Source organism: Marmota flaviventris, chromosome 6 (genome assembly GCF_047511675.1).
Source record: "Marmota flaviventris isolate mMarFla1 chromosome 6, mMarFla1.hap1, whole genome shotgun sequence".
In the NCBI taxonomy this organism is placed as follows: Eukaryota; Metazoa; Chordata; class Mammalia; order Rodentia; family Sciuridae; genus Marmota; species Marmota flaviventris.
The window spans coordinates 142,061,831-142,073,934 of NC_092503.1; the positions used below are offsets into that span (position 1 = coordinate 142,061,831).

The 12,104-nt window shown below is 48.4% G+C and overlaps 1 pseudogene; it reads left to right on the plus strand.

Moving 5' to 3' along the window:
* The first annotated feature begins 10,385 nt into the window (after positions 1 to 10,385).
* On the plus strand, positions 10,386 to 11,040 carry LOC114082843 (uracil-DNA glycosylase pseudogene; annotated as a pseudogene).
* The last annotated feature ends 1,064 nt before the right edge of the window (positions 11,041 to 12,104 follow it).

Consider the following 12,104-nt stretch of genomic DNA (forward strand, 5'->3'; position numbering starts at 1 on the left):
CAGCTTTAAGGTGGTGGAGCCCACACTCCTGCGTAACCCCACCCTCATTGTCTCTTAATGTCCTATGAATGTGATGTGAATTTCCCTGTCCTAAGTCCCAGAGATTTATAACTGATTCCACACCACGACCAATACTATCTTGAGTAACTCACTTTCTAGAAGAAGGGGAAGGGGAAGCACCTTCAGGAATGTTTTAATCTGTGGAGCAACCTGCTGCCCCATGACTGGTTGCCCAAAAGCAACATCATGAGTTCTCCCTCATGGGTTCTGGGGTCAGCACTGCTCGAAAGTGGGGTCTTCTGGCCCAGGGTCTTTCAGAAACAGATCAAGGTGTTTTCTGGGGTGCCATCATCTTGAGGTTCCACTGGGAAGCTTCTGCTTGCAGCTCATCACAGTGGGACTGTGGACAGGATGCAGTTCCCTGTGGCGGCTGCCTGGAAGCTCAGTTCCTCACTAGCTATTGGCCAGGGGCCGCCCTCAGGACCTTGCCACGTGGGCGTCTCGACGGGGCAGCTATCAGTATGGCAGCTGGCCTCATCAGAGTGAGCAGGAGAGAGGCCAAGGGCAGGGAGCAGGAGTGAGCCATGAGGAACCCGTGCTCTGGTTGAAAATGGTTGTATTAAGTGACATCCCATCATTTTTGCTAGGTGCACACTCTTTCTGGGAGAGGATTACACATAAGTGTGAACACCAGAGAGGGATCCTTGGGTGACATTTTAGGAGCTGCCTCCTCCACTTATACATTCAGCATGTGCCAGACAGTGAACTAGGTGCTTTCTTTTTTTTTTTTTAAACATCAGAAATTTATTAGTTGCTCAAAACATTACATTGATTTTGACATATAATATTTCATACATTTGTTTCAAATGGGGTATGAATTCTTATTAATCCCATGTGTACAGATTGCAGGATCATATTGGTTATACTGCCACGTTTATACATACTGCCATACTAGTGTCTGTTGTATTCTGCTGTCTTTCCTATCCCCCCTCCCCTCCCCTCCCTTCCCTCTACCCCATCTACCATAACTCATTTCTCTTTCTCTCTCTTTTTTTTCTCCCCTTCGCATCACATCCTCTTATATGAATTTTTGTATAACAATGCGGGTCTCCTTCCATATTCCATGCAATTCCCCTTCTCTCTTCCATTCCCTCCCACCTCTAGTCCCAGTTTGATGGTAATCTTCTTCTCATGCTCTTCCTCCCTGCTCTGTTTTGAGTTGCCCCCCTTATATCAAAGAAGACATTCAGCATTTTTTTTTTTTAGGGATTGGCTGACTTCACTTAGCATAATCTGCTCTAATGCCATCCATTTCCCTGCAAATGCCATGATTTTGTTATTTGTTTAGTGCTGAGTAATATTCCATTGTGTATATATGCCACATTTTTTTTATCCATTCATCTATTGAAGGGCATCTAGTTTGGTTCCACAGTCTAGCTATTGTGAATTGTGCTGCTATGAACATTGATGAAGCTGTATCCCTGTAGTATGCTCTTTTTAGTTCTTTTGGGAATAGTCCTAGAAGGGGGATAGCTGGGTTGAATGGTGGTTCCATTCCCAGCTTTCTGAGGAATCTCCATACTGATTTCCAAATTGGTTGCGCCAATTTGCAGTCCCACCAGCAATGTGCAAGTGTACTCTTTTCCCCACATCCTCGCCAGCAATTGTTTTTGTTTGACTTCATAATGGCTGCCATTCTTACTGGGGTGAGATGGTACCTTAGAGTGGTTTTAATTTGCATTTCTCTGATTGCTAGAGATGATGAGCATTTTTTCATGTATTTGTTGATTGATTGTATGTCTTTCTCTGAGAAGTGTCTGTTCAGATCCTTGGCCCCTGTGTTGATTGGGTTATTTGTTTTCATATTGTTTAATTTTTTGAGTTATTTGTATACTCTGGAGATTAGGGCTCTATCTGAAGTGTGAGAAGTAAAAATTTGTCTCCAGGATGTAGGATCCCTATTTACCTCTCTTATTGTTTCTCTTGCTGAGAAAAAACTTTTTTAGTGTGAGTAAGTCCTATTTGTTGATTCTTGATTTTATCTCTTGTGCTAGAGTTGTCCTATTAAGGAATTTGGAGCCCGACCCCACGAGATGGAGATTAGGGCCAACTTTTTCTTCTAGTAGACACAAAGTTTCTGGTTTGATTCCTAGCTCTTTGATCCATTTTGAGTTAACTTTTTGCATGGTGAGAGACAGGGATTCAATTTCATTTTGTTGCATATGGCTTTCCAGTTCTCCCAGCACCATTTGTTGAAGATGCTATCCTTTCTCCATTGCATGTTTTTAATCACCTTTGTCTAATATGAGGTAGTTGTAATTTTGTGGATTGGTCTCTGTGTCCTCTATTCTGTACCATTGGTCTACCCACCTGTTTGGTACCAGTACCATGCTGTTTTTGTTACTATTGCTCTGTAGTATAGTTTGAAGTCTGGTATCGCTATACTGCCTGTTTCACTCTTCCTGCTTAGAATTACTTTTGCTATTCTGGGTCTTTTATTTTTCCAGATGAATTTCATGATTGCTTTCTATATTTCTGTGAGAAATAGCACTGGGATTTTGATTGGCATTGCATGAAACCTATAGAGTACTTTTGGTAATATGGCCATTTTAATGATGTTAGTTCTGCCTATCCATGAACAAGGTATATCTTTCCATCTTCTAAGGTCTTCTTCTATTTCTCTCTTTAGGGTTCTGTAGTTTTCATTGTATAGGTCCTTCACTTCTTTTGTGAGGTTGATTCCCAAGTATTTTATTTATTTATTTTTTTGAGGATACTGCGAATGGAATGGTCATCCTCATTTCAATTTCAGTGGATTTGTCACTGATATACAGGAATGTATTTGATTTATGCATGTTGATTTTATATCCTGCCACTTTGCTGAATTCATTTACTGAGCTAGGTGCTTTCAATTCACAGTCTCATTTAGTTCATGTCACCATGTCAAGACGGATAAGGAAATGAAGGTTAGTCCAGTGAAGTAACCCACCCAGAAATAACTTCAGCAGAACCAGGACTTGATCCCAAAATTAGTTCCAATTCACTGGACAAGGCTGCCTCCCTGGGTCAAGGAAGGTACTGGGTGAACTGGTTAAGGAGCAAATGTCTGTTTCACTTGTTCTCCTTGAGGAAATATCCATGTTCTCTTTCCCAATGCCCTAGGTGTCTGCAGCACTTTAGCCAAGAGTTCTGGAGCTCATGGTTCTGGGATTAAAGGTTTTAGAACCCACACTAATCTGACGGCAATCCAGGGAGGTTTGGTCTTGTTCCAAGTGATCCAGGAGCCAGAAGATCCCAAGATAGAGGAGATCTCCTGGGGTGTCACCTCTGATTCAAATGCCATTTACATGCTGAGACTCCAGAATGGGACGGAAGATCCAAAGTGGTTTGGTCTTCAGGACAAGTACAAGCAGAGGGTCCAGGTGCCCAGTATGTCATCCCTGAGGATTAACAATTTGATATCACAGGACAGTGGGCAGTACTGGGCCCAGATCATATTTCAAACGGGAAGAGAAATTAAACGAGTTTTCCACCTCACTGTTTATGGTAAGTGACAGCCTCACCTAGTCCGAGGGCCAGCCTCCTTCTTTGAGTCTAGGAATCTCTGAGACCACATGCTGCAGGATTCTCCTCAGGCACCAAAGTCAGATATTCATCACAAACAGTAGAGCTGAGGATTTATACCAGGGAGAAAGATCACATCTGTGTTTTGGGAGAAAAAATGGAAATTTGGCCATTTTTGCAATAACATTTCCTCCTCCTCTTTGTAAGACTAAACTATATTTTTGAGATAGGGTCCTGCAAAGTTGCTTAGGACCATGACAGGTTGCTGAGGCTGGCTTTGATCTTCATATCTTCCTGTCTCAGCCTCCTGAGCTGCTAGGATTGGTTGTGTGCACCACCATGCCCGACTCTTTCTTCCACTTTTAAGGGTCCCTGTGATGACTCTGGGACTATCCAGATAATCCTATTTAAAGGTCAGCTCTTTTTTTTCATAACTTAGCATATTCACAGATTCAGAAGTTAAAGATGTGGACATCAGTGGGGACACAATTGTTCTACCATTTTTGGAATCCACATGTATCTAGTTCACTGTCCCCAATGCTTGAAGGGAGTGGCCAGTGAGAGGCCACCTTCACTTCCACAGACCCCACAAATCCTGTTCTGCAAGCCTTGATAAGGGAGGAGAAGTGATGCTGCTGCACGTCCCAGGAGATCCATTTTGTGAACTCTAGGGTCCCTACAGTCCATCTCTGCCTAGGGCTGTCCCTCTGCATAGAGTGGACTGCAGGTGCAGGTCCTGTGTGATTTCCAGACTGGCCTGTGGATCTGACCCTTCTCCCCCAGTCGGGAGCACACATTCAGGGTCACATTATAACTGCCTGCAGAGCTGTGCTCTCTGTTGCAGCCACGATATCGCCCTCAATGTCTCCTGTTTTGACATTGAGCTTTCTGGGTCCTCCTAGAGCTGGCCTGGTGTCCTGCCCCAGTCGGGCTGTGCAGTCCCAGGCACTGTCTCAGCTGAAGACCCAGGACACAGGACCCTGGCCCCAGACAAGCTCTTCTGTCCCACGCTTCCTTCCCTTCCAGAAGACCCCTATCTTCTAGAAATAATTGGCCCTAATAACTGGGATTCAGCATCATTTTCTCATGGGAAAAAAAGTTTAGACTTGCTTCATCTAGTGAGATCACATGAGCTTAATAGAGTGGCTGCTGTCACTTGTCAACATGTAGCTCTGGGGAAATTGTGCTTTATTTGTAACGTGCTCCCAGCTTCCTCCTAGGACTCCTGCCTATGGTCAGTGAGACACTGGAGGACAATGTGTGGCATATGTGAGGCTCTCTCCTTTTGTCCCCTCCTTCCTCAGATCCTGTGCCCCTTGCCCAGATCCAGACCACATCAGCATCCATCACACCCAGCTGGTGCAATGTCACTCTGGAGTGTGGGGACCCAGAGTCTGTAGAGGTCCTGAGTGTAACCTGGGAGGTCCAGGTCCCCCCCCCACAGTGAGCGGGAGCAGAGAGGGGCACCAGGACCCCCCAACCCCTGGACTTTGGCCCTGAGCCTGCCTCTGAGGCAGCCCAATGTCAGCCTCACCTGTGTCCTCAGCAACCCAGTGGACCAGAAAAATGCCACCTTACAGCTCCTTGACCTCTGTAGCCCAGGTGAGTGCACCTGCAGGAGGGAGGGGCACTGGGAGGGCTCAAGTGGCTCTGGAGCCTGAGGGTCCCTGGCTTTTTTGCTGCAGTGTTTATGAACAGCACTGCCTTCCCTTGGTCACTCCAATCCAGAAGTGTGGGGTCGCATCCAGTTCAATGTCTTCTTCCTGGTGATGACTTGTTCACAGACCCCACCTTGCTCATCCCCATCTCCCCTGCACACAAAGGGCCTGGGCCACTGCTTGAATGAGTGGACCTGCCACGCCCTCCCTCTGTGGCTTCTGCACCAGGCCCCTTCCGACCTTTCTCCATCCTCTCTCTGTCTCCCTTGTTGCTGTGAAACTCATCTTCTCTCTGCCTTAACGTGTTTCACTCTCTCTTTGGGAGGGAAACAGACTCACATGGAGAACACCCAGCTGTCCTCATGGGAGGCGTCCGAATGGGTTACATGGCTGTGATTTTGATCCTTGCAGCTGGAATCTGCCTTTGGATGATCCATGAGAAGATGATGGAGAAGAGAAGAGGCAGGTTGTGTTTCTCCTCCTGGGCCCTGAAACCTCCCTCTGCCCTTGGCCCTGGGCTCCCCTCCTCCTACATTTTCCTGACAGTAGGTGGGCTTTGTGGAGAAGATGAGGAGGGTAAAGGTGACAGCCTTGGATTCCTGGCACTGGGTACAGGTAGAGGTTTCCCTGGAGAATCTGGCTGCAACCTGGGATGACTCAGGTCCAGGATTGCAGGAGGGCCATGAGGTCGAGGACAATGACATCAACTAGGCACAGCTGGTACAGCAGGAGTCTTGGCAGGACAAGGACAAAATGAGAGCTGGCGGTGACCAGCCTGGAGTCCTCTAGGTCACACTGCCCACCCTAGGGCTCCCCAAATCAGGCATACACTATTTCTTACCCATTGATCTTGACCTATTTATGTAATACCAACATGATTAACAAAGAAAGTCCATCGTTGACAAATCTGTGCTGGTTTTTTAGGGGATTTCATAGGCAGTTCATAGTACTGAGTGTTGATTGTAGGCCAGTACCTCGGGGGCCCCTCTCTCCCTTGGCTGTCCAACGAACACTGTGTCTTGCTTTCCCAGGAATTGATGAACAACATCTGGAAGAGAAGGGGCCTTGCCCTTGGTGTCTACAGTGAAGTCCTTAACCGAGGACAAGCCATGAAGATGGTTTCATTGAAGGAAGCTGCAGAAGCCAGCACTTGGGAGAGACTGTGCTCTGAGCCTGACACACAGACGCCCACCTGCTCCAGGTTCAGTCCAGCTCCAGATGGCCCTGGAGAGTCCACGTCTTTCTGAGCACACATGGCCCTGTTCCTTCTTGTGATGCCTCCCCAAGCTGCCCTCACACTCAGCACCCTCATGCCAGCCAAGCAAGAGCTCTTCCTCTGTGCTTGACCTGGCCCCTGGCCCCTCTTTTTGAGAAGCCTTCCCAAAGCAAACCCCCCTGACTGTGCAGGTGGCAATCCTCACCACCTCAGCTGTGTCACTGGTCTGTCCTGTGGGAACACCAGCACAGGTGGTGGGACAGTGAAGAGATATGAACCTCACCCAGAGGAGGGAGTCAAGATGGGTTCTGCAGGCTGAACTGGGGGTCGGTGGAGGCAGCATGCATGATGGGAAACCAGGCTCCTTTGCAGACCTGGTGTAGGACTCCCTTCGGTGTCAGGCTGTGTGTCTGTGTGTGGGGGGGATGGGTAGGGGGTGTTGGGGAAGTGTCTAATACACAGGAGACACGGGGCCATAGCTCACCTGAACTTAAGCTGTTGCCTATTGCAAAGTCATCTTCATGTCAAGTGCAAAAAGGAATCCACATTCCTCAGGCCGTCCTCAGCCTGCTCTTCTCCTGCCTCTGACCCCAACACAGGGTTTGTCTTAGGAAATCTACATCAACACCTGTCTTGGGTGAAGACCCTTGGGGAGAGTGGGTGTGCAGTGCCCCCCACATCCCCTTAGTGAGGCTGCTGTGGGCTCTGATGTGCGAAGCTGTGGGAAGTTCTGATTCAGCCCTCTACAGGCCTCCTCCTGAACCTCACCCCCTGAGGCCCTTCTGGCCTCAAGTGCCGGGTTTCTGTTCTTGCGACTAAAAGGCTCAGGGGTCACTCTAGTTAAACTGGGCTAACTGGGCTGCACGAAATAACCACAAAAGAGACACAAATACCTTTTTCATTGGGGTTGCTGTGATGGCTCCTCTGACCTTAAGGGTCCACAGAAAGAGAGAGAGAGAGAGCACCCACTGACCCCTTTTATTGAGAAGCTATTCAAATGAGACAAGGGATCACCTTTCAGGGGGCTGAGTCTATCTTCATGGTGTCCACTGTCAGCAGGTTGACTGACATCTGGGTAGGCCACACCAAGGGCACAGTAAGAGGAGGGGCCACACACAAGGCACTTCCATGGAAGATTCTATCCTAAACAGGGCAAGGGGTTATATTACAAAGGAACAGGTGAGCATAGCTTCACCCATGGGGCTGTAGCAAGACACACCCATTTCTGTGACTGAGCACCTCAGCACCCAGCTGGGGAGTGTAACTCAGTCACCCATAAGGTTGGCCTCCCACACCCAAGCCCAAAGTCAGCTCCTCTGTGCTCACCCACATCTCTCTGCCTGCCTTCTCCCTGTTCCTGCCCACTCTCACCCCTACCTGCTGAAATTCTTCCATCTTCCCAAATCTCTCTTCTCAGCCTCCTGTTCTAAGGAGCCTGTCTGGACCCCAGAGTTTTGGACATAGGCTCTTCCGAATTTGGCCTCTTTCAACATTTGAAAATCCTTCAGGCCCCTGCCACAGTCTGTCCTGGATGGGAATCATTCCCTATCCACTGGATTAAGCTAAGGCTTCCTCAGAAGGGACTGGGGGAGGCCAATGCCCAGGAGAACACATGCCTCTTGTCATGAAGGATCTTGACCCTTCTCCCCATTCGCTTGGGCCTTGAGCACATGAAATCGAATGGGGGTGTTCTTCATAAAGGGCCCTCAGTTACAGCCAGCAAGAAATTGAGGACCTCGGTTTTATAACAGCAAAGAACAGAATTATGATAACAACCTAATGAGCGAGAAATGGATTCTGTCTTAGAGTCTTCAGAAGGGAACACAACCTGGAGACTCCCTGACTTTATTCCACATCAGATCTTGACTTCCAGGTCAGGGATACAATAAGCTGGTGCCATGTCAAGACACTGAGGCTGTGGTGATTGACTATGGCAGAACGAACAGATGTCATTCCATTTATGGTTTCAAATACTTTGGGTCCTCCAGAGTCTCCAGCCTGGGAGTCTCCACTGGGCTCCATGTTGACAAATCTGACTCTTCACATGGCATCTCCAGCCATGGCTGCCTCCTCCTCATGAAGGCACATGCTTCCCTCAGAGCAACCCTCACACCCTGCTCTGATGGGATTTCTGCTTCTTTCCCACCACCCCTGGGCCACTCGAGGACAGTGAGTTTGCTTCTTTCTTTGTGCTCCAGAGTGCTGGCACGCAGTAGGCACTCATTACAGGTGTGTTCCATGGAGGTGACCTGAGGGTGGATGGCCTCCTGTCAGGAAACCCCACCTGCAGTTTGGCCCTCAGCCATGAGGTGGTGCTGCAGGTGGCTTTGAGTGACACTTGGGCAGAGGCTGCAGGTGATTCTGGAGGAGTGTGGAGTCTCTTGGTTTCTCTCTTAGAGTATCCACAGGGCAGGTAGATGTGAGAGCCAGAGAAACCCGAGGTAAGAGAATGACATCTGGAAAGTGGAACCAGGTGAGATCCCCCGAATATCCCCAGAGGAATCCAATATGTATAGATAATTCACAAAACAGAAAATACCACCAGCTAACACACATTGGGGAACCTTCCATGTCCCTGAGGGGATGGCAGATCCATAGCTGGGGCTGAAGTTCCACTGTGTGAATGTGTGACTCAGTGATTGAAAGCCTGGTCCCAGGGTGATATATGCCCAGGTAAGAACTCGGGGGTCCTGCAGTGGGAGGGGTCAAGGCTTGGCTCCTTAAATTCCAGTCTCTGCTGGGGCTGAGAGAATTGCTTGGGTGGGATGGGGTCGGTTCCCACTGGGGATCCTTGAGAACCCAGTGTGTCTGACCTTAGCTCTTATCATCCAGGGAAGAGATTTCTGAACTGAAACTGCCTCAAGGAGAGGAGAGTCAGGGCGCTCCCTCCCCAGCCCCCTGGAGGCAGACCCTGAGAAGTGGAGGTGGGTGCCTAGGGGAGGGGACGGGGAGTCAGGTGCTTTCCTGGGGCTGGAGGCTGGTTCAGGTGGGGAGCACTCAGCCCTGGAGAGGATTTCCAGCCCCTGGAAGTGGAGCTTGCTTTGAAGGACTGAGAAGGGTCTCAGCAAACCCTGGTTAGGACGGTTTCCCCTTTCCACCTTCTCGTCCTTCCCCTTCTGAGCTGGTCTACTCTTCTGTAGGTGGGGTGCTCACCCCTGCCTCTCAGCTCAGATTGGAGATGGCCTGAGCTGATGGACCACAGAAATTTGTAACCTAGAGGTCACCTCTAGGTCCTCATCTCCAGCATTCACAGCTGGGCACCTGCCTGGCTCTGGGGGTGGAGCCTGGTGTCCCCTCCCTCCTGTGTGACCTTGGGAAAATCACCCAGTCTCTGTGTGTCCAATGAGGACCTTACTGGCACAGGCCTCATCAAAGTGTTATAAAAACTAAATGGTCCAGGTGTGTGGCACGTGCCTGTAGTCTCACCACTCAGGAGGCTGAGATGGGAGGATTTCCTGAGCCCAGGAGTTTGAGACCAGTAACATAGTGAGATCCTGTCTTTAAACAGACAGAGGCCAGGTGTGGTGGTGAATGGTGAACGCCTGTATCCCACGACTTGAGAGGCCTAGACAGGAGGATTGCAAGTTGAAAGCCAGCTTCAAGCAATTTAGTGAGGCCCTAAGCAACTTAGTGAGATCCTGTCTCTAAATAAAATATTTTTAAAAGGCTGGGGGTCCAGTGTGGTGGCACTGGCCGGTAACCCCAGCAGCTCTGGAAGCTGAGGCAGGAGGATCAGGAGTTCAAAGCCAGCCTCTAAAAGAACTCAGTGAGACCCTGTCTCTAAATAGAATACAAAATAGGTCTGGGGATGTGGCTCTGTGGTTGAGTGCCCCTGAGTTCAACCCCTGGTACCAAAAAAGAAAAAAAAAAAAAAAACAAGACAAACCTACAAACAAAAAACAACCCGGAAGGGTTGGGGTGCTGGAGAGAGAAAAGTGAAATAAACCATGCCTCATGCTGGTGGGCTGTGGAGGGAGTGGAAGAAGCCCCTCAGCGAACAGTTTGGGAATCCATGATTTATAGAGCTAATGGGATCTGTCGCAGAAGAATGAAGACATTATACTGTTTATCCACCTCCACACCCAGCCTTCACATGGACCCAAACATGTGACACGAGAGATGTGAAGGTTGTCATCCTGGGTCAAGGTCCTTGTGATGGACCCAGTCAGGCTCATGGGCTCTGCTTTAGCGTCTAGAGACCTGTTCCACCTCCACGCAGTTTGGAAAATATTTATAAAGCGCTGTCCAGACTTACAAGGTTTTGTTCATCCGGGTCATGGAGGTTTATCACGATGTCCTCCTGCTCAACGCTGTGCTCACTGTCTGGGCCCATCAAGCCCCTAAGTCATGTAAGGAGGGGGCTGGAGCAGTTCCCTGATGCAGTGTGGCCTTGGCTGAATCAGAATTTGAAGGCCTGTCTTCCTGCTCTGGGGTTCTTCTGCTCAGAAGTGCCATCGACAGGAAGCGGCCTCCTGTACAGCAGACTGCCCATCCATCCCTGCTGTCTGTGTAGAGCGGGTTCTTTGGGTGTAAATGTTTTTCTAAAGCCAATGAGCTGCTGCAGAAATCTATTAAGAAGCCCATGACTGGAAGGAGCTGTGACCTTGCACCAAGGGGGAGGGGTGTCTCTTCTTCTACAGGGGTGGTTTTGAGAAGCTGCTGTTGAAGTATTTGTCAGTTATGAAGTCACTGAAAATTTCCTTCTTTTGGGGGGGGGCAGGTACTGGGGATGGAACTCAGGGGCACTTGACCACGGAGCCACATCCCCAGCTCTATTCTGTGTTTTATTTAGAGACAGGGTCTCACTGAGGTGCTTAGTGCCTTGCTTTTGCTGAGGCTGGCTTTGAACTCTGGATCCTCCTGCCTCAGCCTCCTGAGCTGCTAGGATTACAGGTGTGTGTCACCACACCTGGTGAAAATGTCCTTATTCTTAAGTGCCTGTATAAGGGGAGAGGGCTTTCATAAAGCAACAGAGAACCAGGCAGCCCAGCCAGGGACATCAGAGATAGACTTCAACCATTTCTTCCTTTGAACACTCCAGGCACAGTGAGATGAAGACCCAAGGTGGCAAAGGTGGCAGAGCCTAAAGTAAGCACACTTCTCATAAGAAAGATGAGGTCCAATACTGGGTTCTCCCAACCTAGGTGCCCTTCAACAGATGAATGGATAAAGAAACTGTTTTCTGCTAACCTACATATTAATCATCCAATACAGGAACCAAAGCCCTTGTATGACTATTTAAATTAATTAAAATTTTACAAAAGCAAATTTCAGTATCTCAGTCCCACCACTTATTTCAAGAGCTCAGTAACCACATGGGCTGGTGGCTATCATATTGACAGTGCAGTGCAGATACCGTACATTTCTGTCATGGCAGAAAGGTCTATTGGACAACACTGATAAAGAGGAAGTATCACATCAAGGTACTGATACTGTGGATGTGTTAAAAAATATTCAATAAAATTCAACACCATTTATGTTAAAAAAAAAAACCACTTAGCAAATTGTGACCTACAAGAGGACATCCTGAAACCAAAAGAAGACCTTCTTACCAAGCCAGTCAAATTGCAGCATCTCATTCATGATTTTGACAAAATAGCATCATTTGGAAAATAGCCTCTTTGCTGTGTATATACAAAAAAGCATTGGAATGACTTTAAAAGTCC